A 16,122-nucleotide genomic window follows, 5' to 3' on the forward strand; every position below is an offset into this window, starting at 1 on the left:
AGTTTCTTGTCTTTGTGTGGAATTCCAGATTTGATGACTGAAAGGATTGGAGTGGGGAAAGAAAAACAGAAAAAAGTATTTAAAATTTAGGGATAGAGAGTAGAATACAAATATAGCCCAACACAGGCTCAGCAATGCCTTTGTAGAATTCTGGAGAGGGGTGTGTGTGTGTGTGTGTGTGTGTGTGTGTGTGTGCGCGCGCGCGCGCGCACGTGTGCATGAGTAAGCATACACTAGCAAAATAGAGAACAATATTTTTAGTTTTAAAGACTGTAAAACAGTCAAATTGGAAGCCTGGCAGAATGAGGTCTCTTTGTACATTTGAAAACCATGCACAAGCTTTCTTCACTTATAGCCCCACTTGGCTCACATGTCTTCTCAGAAGGCACAGGCAGTTCCCCGAAGCCATCCTTAGATGTGTGGGGTGACTGGCAGGAAGAGTATGAAATATCCATCCAGCCTGCTTTCCACGTCACATGCGGGGCAAAGCTTTTTCTGCGTCTATTGAAATGAGCATATGGTTTTTATCCTTTCTCTTATTGCTGTGATGTATCACATTGGTTGATTGATTTGTGAATATTGACCCCCTGCCTTGCATCCTAGGAATAAATCCAGGTTGAGCATGGTGAATGGTTTCTTTAATGTGTTGTTGGATTCAGTTTGCTAGTATTTGTTGAGGATATTTGCATCTATACTCATCAAAGATATTGGCCTGTAGTTTTCTTTCTTTTTTATTTGTAGTATCTTTATCCTGTTTTGGTATCAGGGTCATGCTGACCTCATAGACTGAATTTGGAAGGTTCTTCCCTCTACTATTTTTTTTAGTACTTTGAGAAGAATAGGTATTAGCACTCCTTAAATGTTTGGTAGATTTCAACTCTGAAGCCACCTGGTTTCTTGGGAATTTTTTGAAAACTGATTCAATTACAATTGCTGATAACCTGTTCACATTTTTTTATTTCTTCCTGATTTAGTTTTGGGAAGTTATATGTTTCTGTGAATTTATCCATTTTTCTAAGTTGTCCAGTTGTCCATATAATTTTTTTATAATATTCTCTTATAATTTTTTTGTATTTCTGCGGTATTGGTTGTTACTTCTCTTCTTTCATTTCTGTTTGAGTCCTCTCTCTTTTGCCCCCACCCCCACGCTTTAGGCATATATTGTCATACTTGACATTGTATTATTTCATGATTACCTTGATTGAATTTTATAGATAGGCTTAATTTTACTGGTTTTCTGCTTCCTACTTTTCTTACTCCTGCCTATGGTCTTTCTTTTCCACTCATTGAATCTCCTTTAACATTCCTTGTAGGATTGGTTTAGTGGTCATGAATTCCTTTAATTTTTGTTTGCAAAACACTTTATCTATCCTTCTGTTTTGAATGATAGCCCTGCTGGATAGAGTATTCTTTGCTGCAGGTTTTTTCTTTCAGTACTTAGGCTATATCATGCCACTCCCTTCTGGCCTGCCAAGTATCTGCTAAAAAAAAAAAAAAATTAGCTCAGGGAGCCTGGGTGGCTCAGTCGGTTAAACGTCTGACTTCAGCTCAGGTCATGATCTCACAGTCTGTGAGTTTGAGCCCCATGTCGGGCTCTGTGCTGATAGTTTAGAGCCTGGAGCCTGCTTCGGATTCTATGTCTCCCTCTCTCTCTGCTTCCCCCCACCCCACACACACACACACACACACTTGTGCTCTGTCTTTCTCAAAAATAAATAAACATTAAAAAAAGAATTTACAAATTTCTTGGAAATTACTTAGAAAGTCCACAGTTTATATGTTTTCTATTCATTTCTTTTTTTTTTTTTTTTTTTTTTAATTTTTTTTTTTTCAACGTTTTTTATTTATTTTTGGGACAGAGAGAGACAGAGCATGAACGGGGGAGGGGCAGAGAGAGAGGGAGACACAGAATCGGAAACAGGCTCCAGGCTCCGAGCCATCAGCCCAGAGCCTGACGCGGGGCTCGAACTCACGGACCGCGAGATCGTGACCTGGCTGAAGTCGGATGCTTAACCGACTGCGCCACCCAGGCGCCCCTCTATTCATTTCTTAAGGGTCTCACTGAGATCCTCCACTCTTCTCAAACCCAGTGAGTATCTCTATGATGATTGCTTTAAATTCTCTATCAGGCATATTATTTATTTCCATCTTGTTAAGCTCTCTTGCTGTGATTTTGCCCTGTTCTTTAATTTAGGGCACGTCCCTCTGTCTCTTCATTTTGTCTAACTGTCTGTGTCTGTTTCTATGTGTTAGAAAAGTCAGCCATGTCTCCTGCTCTTAAAAGTGGTAGCCTTATGAAGAAGAAGTCCTAGAGTGCCCTGCGATGTAGTGTCCCCTTTTTACCAGAACCTGGTGCTTCAGGGGTGTCTCCTATGTGTTATGTGCACTCTACTGTTATGGCTGAGCCAATTTGCCTTCAGTACACTTGTCTGCAATGGCTCTCTTTGCCTGTTGTGGGCAGGGTTTGGTCTCTCTGGGGTTAGTGGGCCACTCTGAGGCTGTCTTATGCTTCATTTAAGTCAGACCTGGCATTTGCCAGGTATCCAAAGGCACCGAACTGCAGGGCACTCTCCCTGAGTTGTCCCCTGGGAATCTTTTGTTGGTGAGCGGTCCCTGCAGTCAGACCAGGTGTCTTCCCCCCAGCCCACTGTTGGGTCTGTAGTGGTGTGTGTAGTTATCTTCCCCTCTTCCTGGGGCAGGGGTCACTTTGGAGTTTCACCGGCCTCTGTCAGGGCTGCTTTCACACTGCTAGGCTTGTGGCAACACTTTGGATGAGCTCTGGTCAAAGCGTATCGGAGGTGGCAGGTCCATAGAAGAATGCTAGGGCATGGCACACTGTTAGCAAGTTGATTCCCATAGATGACTGTGTGTCTAGATTGGGGGTGGGGCAAGAGAGGGAAATGGTGCCTTCCAGCAATTTTGTTCTAGAAGTCTCCCAATGATCCCTGCCCCTCCGGCACATGCTCTGAGATTAAGAAACAAGTCTCCGTCCCATATACCTCAGGTGTTTTTCAAACTGCTTCTCTGCTTTATCTCAGTGGAGCTCTTTGTTGTGCTCCTTAAGGATGGGGACTCAGTTTCCTTTCCCCCTCCTGGCTGTCCCAGAGCCACGCCCTCTGATTTTTAAAGTTCCAGGTGTTAAGCCCCGCTGATTGTAAGAACTCAGAAAATAAGGTCCCTCTGGTTTTCAAAGCCAAATGTTACGGGTTTTGTCTTCGCCATGCAGGTGCCTGGTGTGGCGATCTCCTCCTCTATGCCCTTTCTCCCTTTCTCCCAGGGACAGTCCTGTGAGTCTGGTGTGTCCCTTTCTCCCAGGGACAGTCCTGTGAGTCTGTTTAGCTCCGAACTGCATCTGTGCTCTTCCTACCCTCTTCACTGTGTCCTCTCGTCCACATTTAGGTGTGGAAAGTCAGCGCCGCCAGTCTTTGGGTCATTCTCTGGTTAAGTACACTGGTGTGGGTGTTACCTAGTTGTATCCATGGGATGAGGTGAGCTTAGGAATCCATCTTCCTCAGAATTCCCAAATCTGTATTCATTTTCTAAATGAAGTTTAGTCATCTGCAAATCAGGATGCAAAAATAATGTTAGACATCTTAATTTCACCTGAAATCAAATCATTTTCTTTGGCTATTTCTCCTTATGCCTGTTGAGAAAAACTATCAAAAGTTGATCACTTTGCTTTCTCGTCGAAAATAACACGATACCTCTGTGAGTCAAGTAAGTAATGCAGAAGTTGCTGTTTTCAACTCTGGACATTTTTTAGAAAGTTTGTCTGAGTGTGTTGTAATAGCTTTCTCCAATTCTGCTCCCCTTAATTTGGCATTTCAGAGTTGGCTATAGAGGCTCTTCCAGTACAGTCAGATACTAAGTCACCAAGGAAATAATAGGTTAATGGACAGAATTTTCTCAATTTTAGTTTTGCGTCTACACAATTTTGAGGGACATTTCTCCCTCCCCATTCTTAGTGACCACTAGCAGGCAACAAATCGAATTTAAAAATTAACAAGAAGCAAAGAAAGAGAAATAGAAAAACTTGGATGGAGACTAATGTCCTTGTTTTTTACTGACCCTTATACAAATGGCCTTCTGGGTTTCTTTTATTAGAGTTAACTTACACAAAAGAACACAAGTAACAAGTATACAGCGGAGGTTCTCAATTTCAGCATTACTGATACCTTGGTTGATATAATTTGGAGATTGACAGTGTCTAACGCACCGCAGGATGTTTAGCAACATCCCTGGCCTCCACCCGCTAGATGCCTGTAGCACCCCTCCTCCACCTTCCAGTGTGACAATGAAAAATTCCTGCAGATGGTGCCGAATGTCCCCTGAGGAGGAAAATTTGCCCCTGCTGGAGAAGCACTGGCGAACGGCTTAGGGAATTGTACCAATTTCTGTGCCGTTATCTCTAAAGTAAAGAAGTAGAACATTATTCATACTCCAGAAGCCTTTCCCATTCCTCCTCCCAGTCACTGCTCCCTGTTTTATCTCCCAAAAAGAAACACTATCCTGCTAATGCCATAGATGAGCTTTGACTCCTTTATACTTTATGTAAACTTAATGACATGGTGTGTATTTGTTTGCTGATAACTTTGTTAACATCATACTTGTGAGACTAATGTATTTTGTCACCTCTATTAGTCATCTATTCGTTTTTACTGTTTGGTAATGTTACAGTTTAGAAGTATACATGAATTAGGGGCGCCTGGGCAGCCCAGTCGGTTAAGCGTCCGACTTTGGCTCAGGTCATGATCTCACGGTTCGTGGATTTGAGCCCCACATTGGGCTCTGTGCTGTCAACACAGGGCCTGCTTGGGATCCTCTGTCCCCCTCTGTCCCCCTCTGTCTCTGCCCCTCCCCTGCTTGCTTGCATGCGCGCTCTCTCTCTCTCGCTCTCTCTCTCTCTCTCTAAGGTAAACAAACATTAAAAAGAGAAATATACATAAATTGATAAACTATTCTATCATTAATGAATATATGGGATGTTTTCAGTTTTCACCTCTTACAAATAATGTTACTATAAATATTCTTGTACATGTCTCTTAGCACACATGTGTATGCATTTCTGTTGGATATATACATAGGACTAAAATGGCTGTGTCACAGAATACGCATGTGTTCCATTTCAGTAGATGATGCCAGATCAAATTTTAAATTTTCCAGAGTGGTTGTGCCACATTACCTTTTCATTGGCAGTGCACGGACATTGTAATTGTTTACATTTTTACCTTTTTGCTTTTATAATTTTGTTGAATGTATAGTGGAGTAATTTACATTTTCTTTATTACTAATGAGAATGAGAATATTTTCGTATATTTATTGACCATTTGAACATCCTTTCTTGTGAAGTGCTGGTTCAAGTCTCTTGCCTATTTTTCTGTTGTCTTTTACTGACTAATTTGAAGAACCTCTTTATATATCCTGCATACAAACCACGTTGGTTATTTCTGTTATACTTTTCTGACTTGCCTTTTTACTCTTAATGGTGCCATTTAATGAACAGAAATCTCGAATTTTTAGTGGCTCAATTTGTTTATCTCTTCCTGTTTGATTAGTGGGATTTTTTTTTTCTATATCCTGTTAAAGAAAACTTTCCCTAACTTTCAAATCATAAAAATATTCTCCTATGTGATCTTCTGTATCGTTATAGGTTTAACTTTTACCTTTAGACCTACAATCTGCCTGGAACTGATTTTTGCGTATGCTTATGATTTAGGGATTTATTTTTATATTTGAATATGTATATGCACATGACCCAGGAACATTCATTAAAATGATCATCATTTTTTCACTGTTCTACAGTGTCACTTTCACAAACCAAGTATTATTTATGACTAATCTAACATTCTGCCAGTGCCGCAGGTTTGATTATTGTAGTTTTAAAATAAAATTTTATATCCAGTAGACTTGCAACCCTGTTCTTTTTGTTCAGAATTCCCTGGTTATTATTGGCCCCTGGCATTTTCATATAAATTTTAGAATCAGCTTAACAGTTCCCACAAAATAAACCCTATTGGCATTTTTATAGGAATTGTATTATATCCACAGATGCTTTGGGGGGAGTATTGACATCTTTCAGAATTTAGCCTCTCTATACATAAACACTATGTGCCTATTTATTTGCTTTTAATTTCTCTCGATAAAACATTATAGTCTCTGGGTACAACTTTTACACGTTATTAGATTTATTCCAACTATTTGATTTTTATGTTATTCCAGACAGTATCTTTTTAAAATGTTTATTTTTAAGAGAGAGAGCAAGCGAGCAAGTGCATGAGCAGGGGAGGAACAGAGAGAGAGGGGCACAGAGGATCTGAAGCGGACCCTAGGCTAACAGCAGTATGCCAAATGTGGGGCTTGAACTCACAAACTGTGAGATCATGATCTGAGCCGAAGTCTGACGCTTGACTGACTGAGCCACCCAAGTACCCCGAATAGTATCTTTTTTAAATTTTATTTTCTAATTGTTGCTATGTGGAAATACAATTGATTTGAATAGTCTGACCTTGTATTTAGCAATCTTTTTAAATTTACTTGTTGTTTATAACAGTTTCTGCGGAGCCTTTCAGATTTTATTTATATACAATCATGTCATCTGTGAAGAATGACTTTTATTTCTTCCTTTCTAATACTTGTATCTTTTTTGCCATATTGCATATTTGTTTTGAATTTTATTGCTTTCTGCCTTCTTTATTTGTTTGCTTCTTTTTGCTTTCTTTAGATTTAATGTATCTTTCACTAGTGACTTTTTTGCATCATGGATATTTAATTTAGAAATTGTGAATATAATTAATATGTTTAATAAAAGTCACTTTAAAGCATGGCCAGTCTATAAAAGAAGGTTATTTCAGAATAATATCATTCCATTTCCCTACGTGTATTGGATGACTTTTAGGTGAATAAATGTTATAGCCTTGCATCCCCCTATGGAATCCTCTCTATGACATTTACTCTGGACTGAGATTTGGATCCCAACTCCTTCTCAAGTGACTTTAAAGCTGTGATGACTCAAACTTTTCAAGTTTCTATATTCCCTGATATTTGAATGGATATATTCTCATCCTTTAGTACATCTAGGTTCCATATTTTATATCTCATTCTCCTTTTTTTCCATTTTTTTCATTAATGATTTTTTTGATTCAGGTGTTTAGATACTTGCTTTCCTAGCCTTTGTTTTTTCTAACATATGCATTTCAGAATATAAATTTTCCTGTTTTCACTGCTTGAGCTGCATCCCACACATTTTTATGTCAATTCATTTTAGTACCTTTACTGCATTCTGTTTAATAATTTCCATCATCTTTTTCGATATGAGATCTTTATAATTGTCTTTTTTCTAATTTTATAAAACTTTATCTCTTTTTGATATTGATTTCTAGCTTAATTCAATGTGGTCAGAGGAAATTCTCTGATTTCAGTCTTTGAAATTTGGCTCAGCAAATGGTCAGTGTTGTTAAATATTTCCTATGCCATTGAAAGAAAAAATTCTGCAGTGTTTATTTGAATATCCTAGATATATCTATTAATGATGTTTGTTAATTGTGTTGTCCAAATCTCCCATATCCTTACTGATTTTTTTAATCTGTGTATTCTATCCAATATTGAGAGAGGTATATACTAACCTCTCTCAATTAATGATTATGGATTTTCTATCTATCCTTTTAGTTCTTTTTTTAAGATTTTATTTTTAAGTAATCTCTATACCCACTATGGGGCTCAAACTCACAACCCCAAGATCAAGAGTCACATGTTCTACCAACTGAGCCAGCCAGGCGCCTCTCTATCCTTTTAGTTCTGATAATATTTTATTTATATATGTTAAAGTGATCGTCTTGAGTGCTTAAATATTTTGGATTTGGATATTTTATAGGTGTACATTATGAAAACTTGATCCTGATGGCAAGTTATGATTTTTTTCCTTAACGTTTATTTGTTGTTATGGCTGCAGCAGCATTTTGCGTGCGTGTGTGTGTGTGTGTGTGTGTTTCTTTTAGTGTATGATTGGTAAATCCTCTTTTATCCTTTGACTTTCAACCCTTCTGTTTCCTTATATTTAAGGTGTCTCTTCTGTAAGTAGCATATAATTGTGCACGTGTGTGTTAAATCCTATCCAACAGTTGTCATTAATTAAGATATTTATTCGATTTGTACTAAAAAAGTTACTCATACATTTTACTTAAAATCTACCACCTATTTACTTGCTCTTTGTCCCATGTATTCCTTTCTTTATTTCAAATTATTGGCCTTCATTTAGGTTGTCTAAGTATTTTTTCTATTTCTCTTCTTTATTATTTATAGATTTTTTTTTATCACTCATCTAGTGATTACTTGAGAGATTACGACATACATTCTTGACTTACTAAAATCTAATATAAATGAGTCCTTTTGGCAGTTCCAAGAAATACCAGAATGTTAAAATCCTGTAACTCCCTGTACTCCCCTTCTAGTGCTATCATACATGTAAAATATCTGCATATCTATCTATATCTATACGTAGACATACACATGTATTTGTACTTACAGAGATACACATATACACTTTGTCTTAGCCCATTCAGACAGCCGTAACAGAATAACACTGACTGGGCGGCTTATAAACAGCACAAATTGATTTCTCACACTTTTGGAGACTGAGAAGTCCAAGATCAAGGTTCTGGCAGATATGTTGTCTGCTGAAGGCCTGCTTCTTGGTTCATAGACAGCTGTCTTCTCATTGTGTCCTCACATTGTGAAAGGGGCAAAGAAAGTCTCTGGGCTCTCTTGATAAGGGCCACAGTCACCTGCCAAGGGCTTTACCCCCAAATACCAGGACATTGGAATTGTGTTTCAACATGAATTACAAGGGGGACACAGACATTCAGACTAACATACTTAATCACATAAGACAGTACTGTTATTTTATAGTTAATATTTACTTAGATTTACTGCACTGTTACCCTTTCCATTGCTCTGTATTTTTATTACTACATTTTGTGCTTCCTTCTGGGATAGTTTTCCTCTTGCCTAAGGGTTACCCTTCAGTGTTTCCTTTAGTGTAGTTCTCCTGGTGATAAATACTCAGTTTTTGTTTTTGTTTTTGTTTTTTTAGCAATGCTTTACTTTATCCTTAATTTTCAAGCATGTTTTTGCCAGTTACTGAACTCTAGGTTAGAAGTTACTAACTTTCACTTACTTGAAGACCTTATTCCATGGACTTCTGGTTTCCAATGCTTCTGTCAGGAAGTAAGATACCACTATATTGTTGCTTTTTTGAAGGTACTGTTGACCCTTGAACAACGTGGGGTTAGGGGCACTGACGCCCCACATAGTTAAAAATCTATGTTTAACTTTTGACTCCCTGAAAACTTAATAGCCTCTCTTGACCAGAAGCCTTACCAGTAACATAAACCATTCATTACCACATATTTCGTATGTTACATGTGTCATATACTATATTTTGACAATAAAGTGAGCTAGAAAATCATAGGGAAGAGAAAATACATTTATATTACTGTACTGTATCAATACTGTAAGCTAAGTTTACACCGTCTGTTTACAAGATGAATCATCTGTCAGTACCTACATCAATATTGTCTTCTTTGATATAAAATACTGTAGATATTATACATATTACATATATATATGTTAAAGATATATATGATATCTTTGAATGTTAGAAGATGGTAAGGAAACTAGTACATTGTTCATTGTATGTTAAATATCACTCACCTTATGCCTATGTGAGCATAGGCTGACCACTTCCATACATGTCTTGCACAAAATGTTCCACTCAGTGAATGCTTAGGCCATGATGATGATGACACAAAATGTCTCATATGTTTCTTAACAGCACAGTTAATTAGATTTTCACACAGAGACACACACACACATGTAACAGATAAGTTATTAACTCTATGAACATAGAAGTTTATTAACTGTACAGCATGATGATTATTTACTATTCATTAAGTGGAAGTAAATCATCACAGAGGTGTTTGTCCTTGTCGTCTTCATGTTAAGTTGGCTAAGGAGGAAGAGGAAGGGTTGGTCTTGCTGTCTCAGGGGTGGCAGAGGCAGAAGAGGTCGAGGAGGTACAAGAGAAGGCGGGAAAGACAGGCACCCTCAGTGTAACTTTACAGGAATCCATTGTAATTTCTGACTTTTTTGCTTTTTCATTTCTCTAAAAATATTTCTCTATGGTACCAACCCTTCTTTCATGGCTTGCTTTAGTTTGAGTGCCCCTATCATAGAAGGGTCCGTGTTGTAAAAGAAACGAAAGCCATGTTGAGTAACTGAGACTCCTCTGCTCAATTAGCTAATTTCAATTTGTTTTCTGGCACCACTTCTTCTATGTCTTACTCTTCATCATCTGTTCTTGTTCAGAAGTGCTTATCTCCATCAAGTCGTCTTCTGCTAATTCCTCTGATGTGATGTCTGTTAGCTCTTGAACTTCTCTAAGATTCATACCTTGAAACCCTTTACTCCTCACCTTTTTTGCCATAACCAGAATCTCTTTCGTGATTTCCTTGGCTGGCTCTGTATAAACCCCATGAAGTCACGTACAACATCTGTACACAGTTTTCGCCAGCAGAAATTTATTATTTTGGGCTGATGGCTTTCGTGGATTTTCCTATAACAACCATGGCATCTCCAGTGGTGTAATCTTCCCATGCTTTCATGTTTTCTCTATTAGGGTTCTCTTCCATAATGTTGACAATCCATTCCATAGAGTACCATGTATAATGAGCCTTAAAGGTCCTTATGACCCCCTGCTTTAGAGGCTGAATTAGAGATACTGTGTTTGGGCACAAGTAGACTACTTCATTGGTGTTGAACTCATGGTCTTCTGGGTGGTCAGGGGCATTGTCCAAATCAAAAGAACTTTAGAAGGTAGTACTTTACTGTCAAGGTGTTTCCTGACTTTAGGGACAAGAATCTTTGAAACCAATTTAAAAGCAGGGTTCTCATTGTTAACACCTTCTTGTTGTACAACCAAAACACTAGCAGCTGATGTTTATCTTTTTTCTTCAAGGTTAGGGGTTTAGCGGCTTTATAGATAAGGGCAGTGCTGATGATAAACCCAACTGCATTTGCACATAAAAGTACAGTTAGCCTATCCCTTCCTGTCTTGGATCCTAGTGTTCGCTTCTCTTCGTTACTAACAAATGTCCTTTGTGGTATTTTTTCCCCAGAATAGGTTACTTTCATCTGCATTAAAAACCTATTCGAGCAAATATCCTTTCTCCTCAGTGAGTTTGTAAGTGCTGTCTGGAAACTCATCTGCTGCCTCTAAATTGGCTAAAGATGCTTCTCCTCTTATCTTGACATTTTTTTTAAGGCAAACCTCTTTCTAAAATTACCAAACCATCCTTGGCTGGCATGAAATTCTCCAGCTTTGGAGTCTACACCTTTCTTTTGCTTTAAGTTGTCACATCATGATTTCATTTTTTTCCCCCAAATCACGTTAGAGTCTATAGGTTATGCCTTGCTTATGACAGTCCTGCACCTACATAAAAGTTGCATTTTTTTATACAAGGTAGAGAGGTATTTTGCAAAAAGTGCAAGGTTTTCCCACCTGCTGGTGTAACTGCAGCAATGGCTTCATGAGTTTCTTTTTCTCTTTTTTATAATGGTCCTCACAGTGGATTCATATATCTTGAATGGGCGGGCAACCACAGCCGCAGGCCTCAATCTGTGGTACATATCAAGCAATTCATCTTTTTCTTTTTTAAAAAAAAATTTTTTAACGTTTATTTTTGAGACAGAGAGAGACAGAGCATGAACGGGGGAGGGTCAGAGAGAGGGAGACACAGAATCTGAAACAGGCTCCAGGCTCTGAGCTGTCAGCACAGAGCCTGACACGGGGCTCGAACTCACGGACCGCGAGATCATGACCTGAGCCGAAGTCGGCCGCTTAACCGACTGAGCCACCCAGGAGCCCCCATCTTTTTCTTATAATATCATGACTTTTCTCTACTTCTTGGGAGCACTTCCAGCATCACTAGTGGCACTCTGTATGGGTCCAGTGGTGTCATTTGAGGTTTGAGGTATTGCACTAGACGCGAAAACTATGAGAACCATGAGGGATCACTTTTTACTGTGATACGTGGTTGACCGTAGAGATGAACTATTCATGCAGAGATGATTAGTGTCACACGGCACCTTAAGTAGATACTTGCAACACTTGAGCTCGCCGCAAGAGCAACAGGAGGGGGCTACAAAATTACTATAGTAGTAGAGCTTATACTACAGGTAATTTGATGCAATCATGATTGAATACTGCATCTTTACTTTTGTATACATTTTTCTCAACTGCAAATAGTGCCATATATAGTCTCTAAGTCTTTGTGTACATAAATGTTGATAAGGTTTAACTTTTTATGATATATTTGTATATATTTTATGGCAGTAAATGGTAACATAGACTAGTGTCCACATATACTTTATGCAATTCATGACATAGATTTTCCTTAATTCTTTAATATTTCTAGGCTGTGCATTTCCTCTGAGTTTTTCAAATTGTCACAAATCTCCAAAAATTTTAACAATATATTGAAAAAACTCCACATATAAGTGAAGCCACACCATTCAAACTTGTATTGTCCATCAAGACAGATGAACAAGGGCACCTGGGTGGCTTAGTCGGTTAAGTGTCCATCTTCGGCCCAGGTCACGATCTTGCAGTTCAAGAGTTCAAGCCCCACCTGCGTCATGCTCTGTGCTGACAGCTCAGAGCCTGGAGCCTGCTTTGGATTCTGTGTCTCCCTCTCTGCCCCTGCGCTGCTTGTGCTCCTTCTCTCTCTCTCTCTCTCTCTCTCTCTCTCTCTCTCTCTCTCTCTCTCAAATAAAAATAAACATTAAAAAATATTTTTTTTAAAAAACCAGATGAACATATGGGAGGGGGGAAAAGAGTGAAACAAATGATGAGAGGCTCTTTTTTTTAAGTGTTTTATTTATTTTAAGAGAGAGCACAAGGAGGATAGGGGCAGAGAGAGAGGGAGAGAGAGAATCCCAAACAAGCTCCAAGCTGTAGGCACAGAGCCCAATGTGGGGCTTGAACTCAGGAACTGTGAGATCATGTCCTGAGCCAAAATCAAGAGTTGGACACTTAACCGACTGAGCCACCCAGCTGCCCCAACCATGGGAGACTCTTAAAGATAGAGAACAAACTGAGGGTTGATGGAGGGAAGTGGGTAGGGCATGGGCTAGTTGGGTGATGGGTATTAAGGAGGGGCGCCTTGTAATGGGGCGCCTGGGTGGCTCAGTTGGTTAAGCGTCCGACTTCGGCTCAGGTCATGATCTCACAGTCTGTGAGTTTGAGCCCTGCGTTGGGCTCTGTGCTGACAGCTCGGAGCCTGGAGCCTGTTTCAGATTCTGTGTGTCCCTCTCTCTGACCCTCCCTCGTTCATGCTCTCTCTCTGTCTCAAAAATAAAATAAAAACATTAAAAAAAAAAGGAGGGCACTTGTTATCATGAGCACTGAGTATTGTATTTAAATGATGAATCACTGAATACTATGCCTGAAACCAATATTGCACTATAATTTAAATGTTAACTATAATTTACATAAAAACTTGAAAAAAACCCCACCAAGTTGTGTTGTCCAGGAATCAACTGTAATAATATTTTTCATTGTCTACTTTTACTATTTTCCCCTTTTCTGTTGTATATACAGGGTTTCTATAACACATCTAGCCTATGTCTGATTTTATTTACATTTGTCCATGTTGGGGAATCTAGAGTGTCTTAAATTTGCATCTATTAATATCTTTTGTCATGTTCAAATATTTCTCAGATAATCTCTTCCCATATTGCTTGTTCCCCCTTCTCTCTCCTCTACTCCAAATACTCCAAATATATAGCTTATATATTCTTATATATTCAGTAGTTTTCATATATCTCTTCTATTCCTTTCCATATTTTTTATCCTTTTATGTCTCTGAATTCATTTTGTATATTTTTTCTGATCTGTCTTTCAATTCACTAATCTTATCTTTGTCTGTGTCTAATTTGCTGTTAAGCACACTTATTCATCCTTTAGTTGTGTTTTTCACTTTTAGATTTTTCATTTTGCTTTTGTTACAATTCTAACTCTCTGTTGACCTTCACCTTTTTCTTGTAGTTTCTTGGAAAAATTATTTATAATTATTTAAAAGTCTACAAATGACAGTTATATTACCTGAGTCCCTGATGGGACTGATATTTTGTTTCTTTGTTTCTCTTGATTTGGGTCATATATTGTCTTCCTATAAACCTGATAACTTTTGGTTGATGAAAAAGTATTTTAAAAATTGTAAGTTAGTGAGACTCTGCGTAATATGTATCTAGTGAAAATGTATATTTTCCATGTAGAGTATCATGTCATCTGCAAAAAGTGAAATCTCAGCTTCATCTTTGCCAATTTTGATGCCTTTGATTTCCTTTTGTCGTCTGATTGCTGGTGCTTCCAACACTGTGTTAAACAACAGCGGTGAGAGTGGACATCCTTGTCGTGTTCCTGATCTCAGGGGGAAAGCTCTCAGTTTTTCGCCATTGAGGATGATATTGGCTGTGGGCTTTTCATAAATGGCTTTTATGATGCTTAAGTATGTTCCTTCTATGCTGACTTTCTCGAGGGCTTTTATTAAGAAAGGATGCTATATTTTGTCAAATGCTTTTTCTGCATCGATTGACAGGATCGTATGGTTTTTATCTTTTCTTTTATTCATGTGATGTATCATATTGATGGATTTGTGAATATTGAACCAGCCCTGCAGCCCAGGAATGAATCCCACTTGATCATGGTGAATAAGTCTTTTTATATGCTGTTGAATTCGATTTGCTAGTATCTGGTTGAGAATTTTTGCATCCATATTCATCAGGGATATTGGCCTGTAGTTCTCTTTTTTTGCTGGGTCTCTATCTGGTTTGGGAATCAAAGTAATGCTGGCTTCATAGAATGAGTCTGGAAGTTTTCCTTCCCTTTCTATTTTTTCAGAACAGCTTAAGAAGGATAGGTATTATCTCTGCTTTAAATGTCTGGTAGAATTCCCCAGGGAAGCCATCTGGTCCTAGACTCTTATTTGTTGGGAGATTTTGATAACTGATCCCATTTCTTTGCTGGTTATGGGTCTGTTCAAGTTTTCTACTTCTTCCTGCTTCAGTTTTGGAAGTGTGTGGGTGCTTAGGAATTTGTCCATTTCTTCCAGGTTGTCCAGTTTGTTGGCATATAGTTTTTCATAGTATTCCCTGATAATTGCTTGTATTTCTGAGGGATTGGCTGTAATAATTCCATTCTCATTTGTAATTTTATGTATTTGGGTCCTCTCTCTTTTCTTTTTGAGAAGCCTGGCTAGAGGTTTATCAGTTTTGTTTATTTTTCAAAAAAGCAACTCTTGGTTTCATTGATCTGCTTTACTGTTTTTTTTTTTTTTAGATTCTATGTTGTTTATTTATGCTCTGATTTATTATTTCTCTTCTTCTGCTGGGTTTGGGGTGTCTTTGCTGTTCTGCTTCTAGTTCCTTTAGGTGTGCTGTTAGATATTGTATTGGGGATTTTTCTTGTTTCTTGAGATAGGCCTGGATTGCAATGTATTTTCCTCCCAGGACTGCCTTCACTGCATCCCAAAGCATTTGGATTGTATTTTCATTTTCATTTGTTTCCATACAATTTTTAATTTCTTCTCTAATTGCCCATTCATTCTTTAGTAGGATGACCCATTCATTCTTGGTTGACCCATTCATTCTTTAGTAGGATGTTCTTTAATCTCCATGGTTTTGGAGGTTTTCCGGTCTTTTTCCTGTGGTTGATTTCAAGTTTCATAGCATTGTGATCTGAAAGTGTGAATGGTATGATCTCAATTCTTTTATAATTATTAAGGGCTGTTTTGTGACCCAGTATGTGATCTATCTTGGAGAATGTTCCATGCACACTTGAGAAGAAAGTATATTCCGTTGCTTTGGGATGTGGAATTCTAAATATATCTGTCAAGTTCATCTGATCCAATGTATCATTCAGGCCCCTTGTTTCTTTATTGATTCTATGTCTAGATGATATATCCATTGCTGTAAGTGGAGTATTAAAATCCCCTGCAATTACAACATTCTTATCAATAAGGTTGTTGATGTTTGTGATTGTTTTATATGTTTCAGTGCTCCCCAATT

At 38.2% G+C, this 16,122-nt stretch overlaps 1 protein-coding gene across 7 annotated transcripts in view; it reads left to right on the plus strand.

Annotated features, from left to right (window-relative positions):
- SYTL5 (synaptotagmin like 5) overlaps window positions 1–16,122 on the plus strand; it is a 272,831-nt gene that overhangs the window by 181,571 nt on the left and 75,138 nt on the right. The gene's annotated exons all lie outside the window — the stretch shown is intronic.

Source organism: Neofelis nebulosa, chromosome X, assembly GCF_028018385.1.
Source record: "Neofelis nebulosa isolate mNeoNeb1 chromosome X, mNeoNeb1.pri, whole genome shotgun sequence".
Classification (NCBI taxonomy): domain Eukaryota; kingdom Metazoa; phylum Chordata; class Mammalia; order Carnivora; family Felidae; genus Neofelis; species Neofelis nebulosa.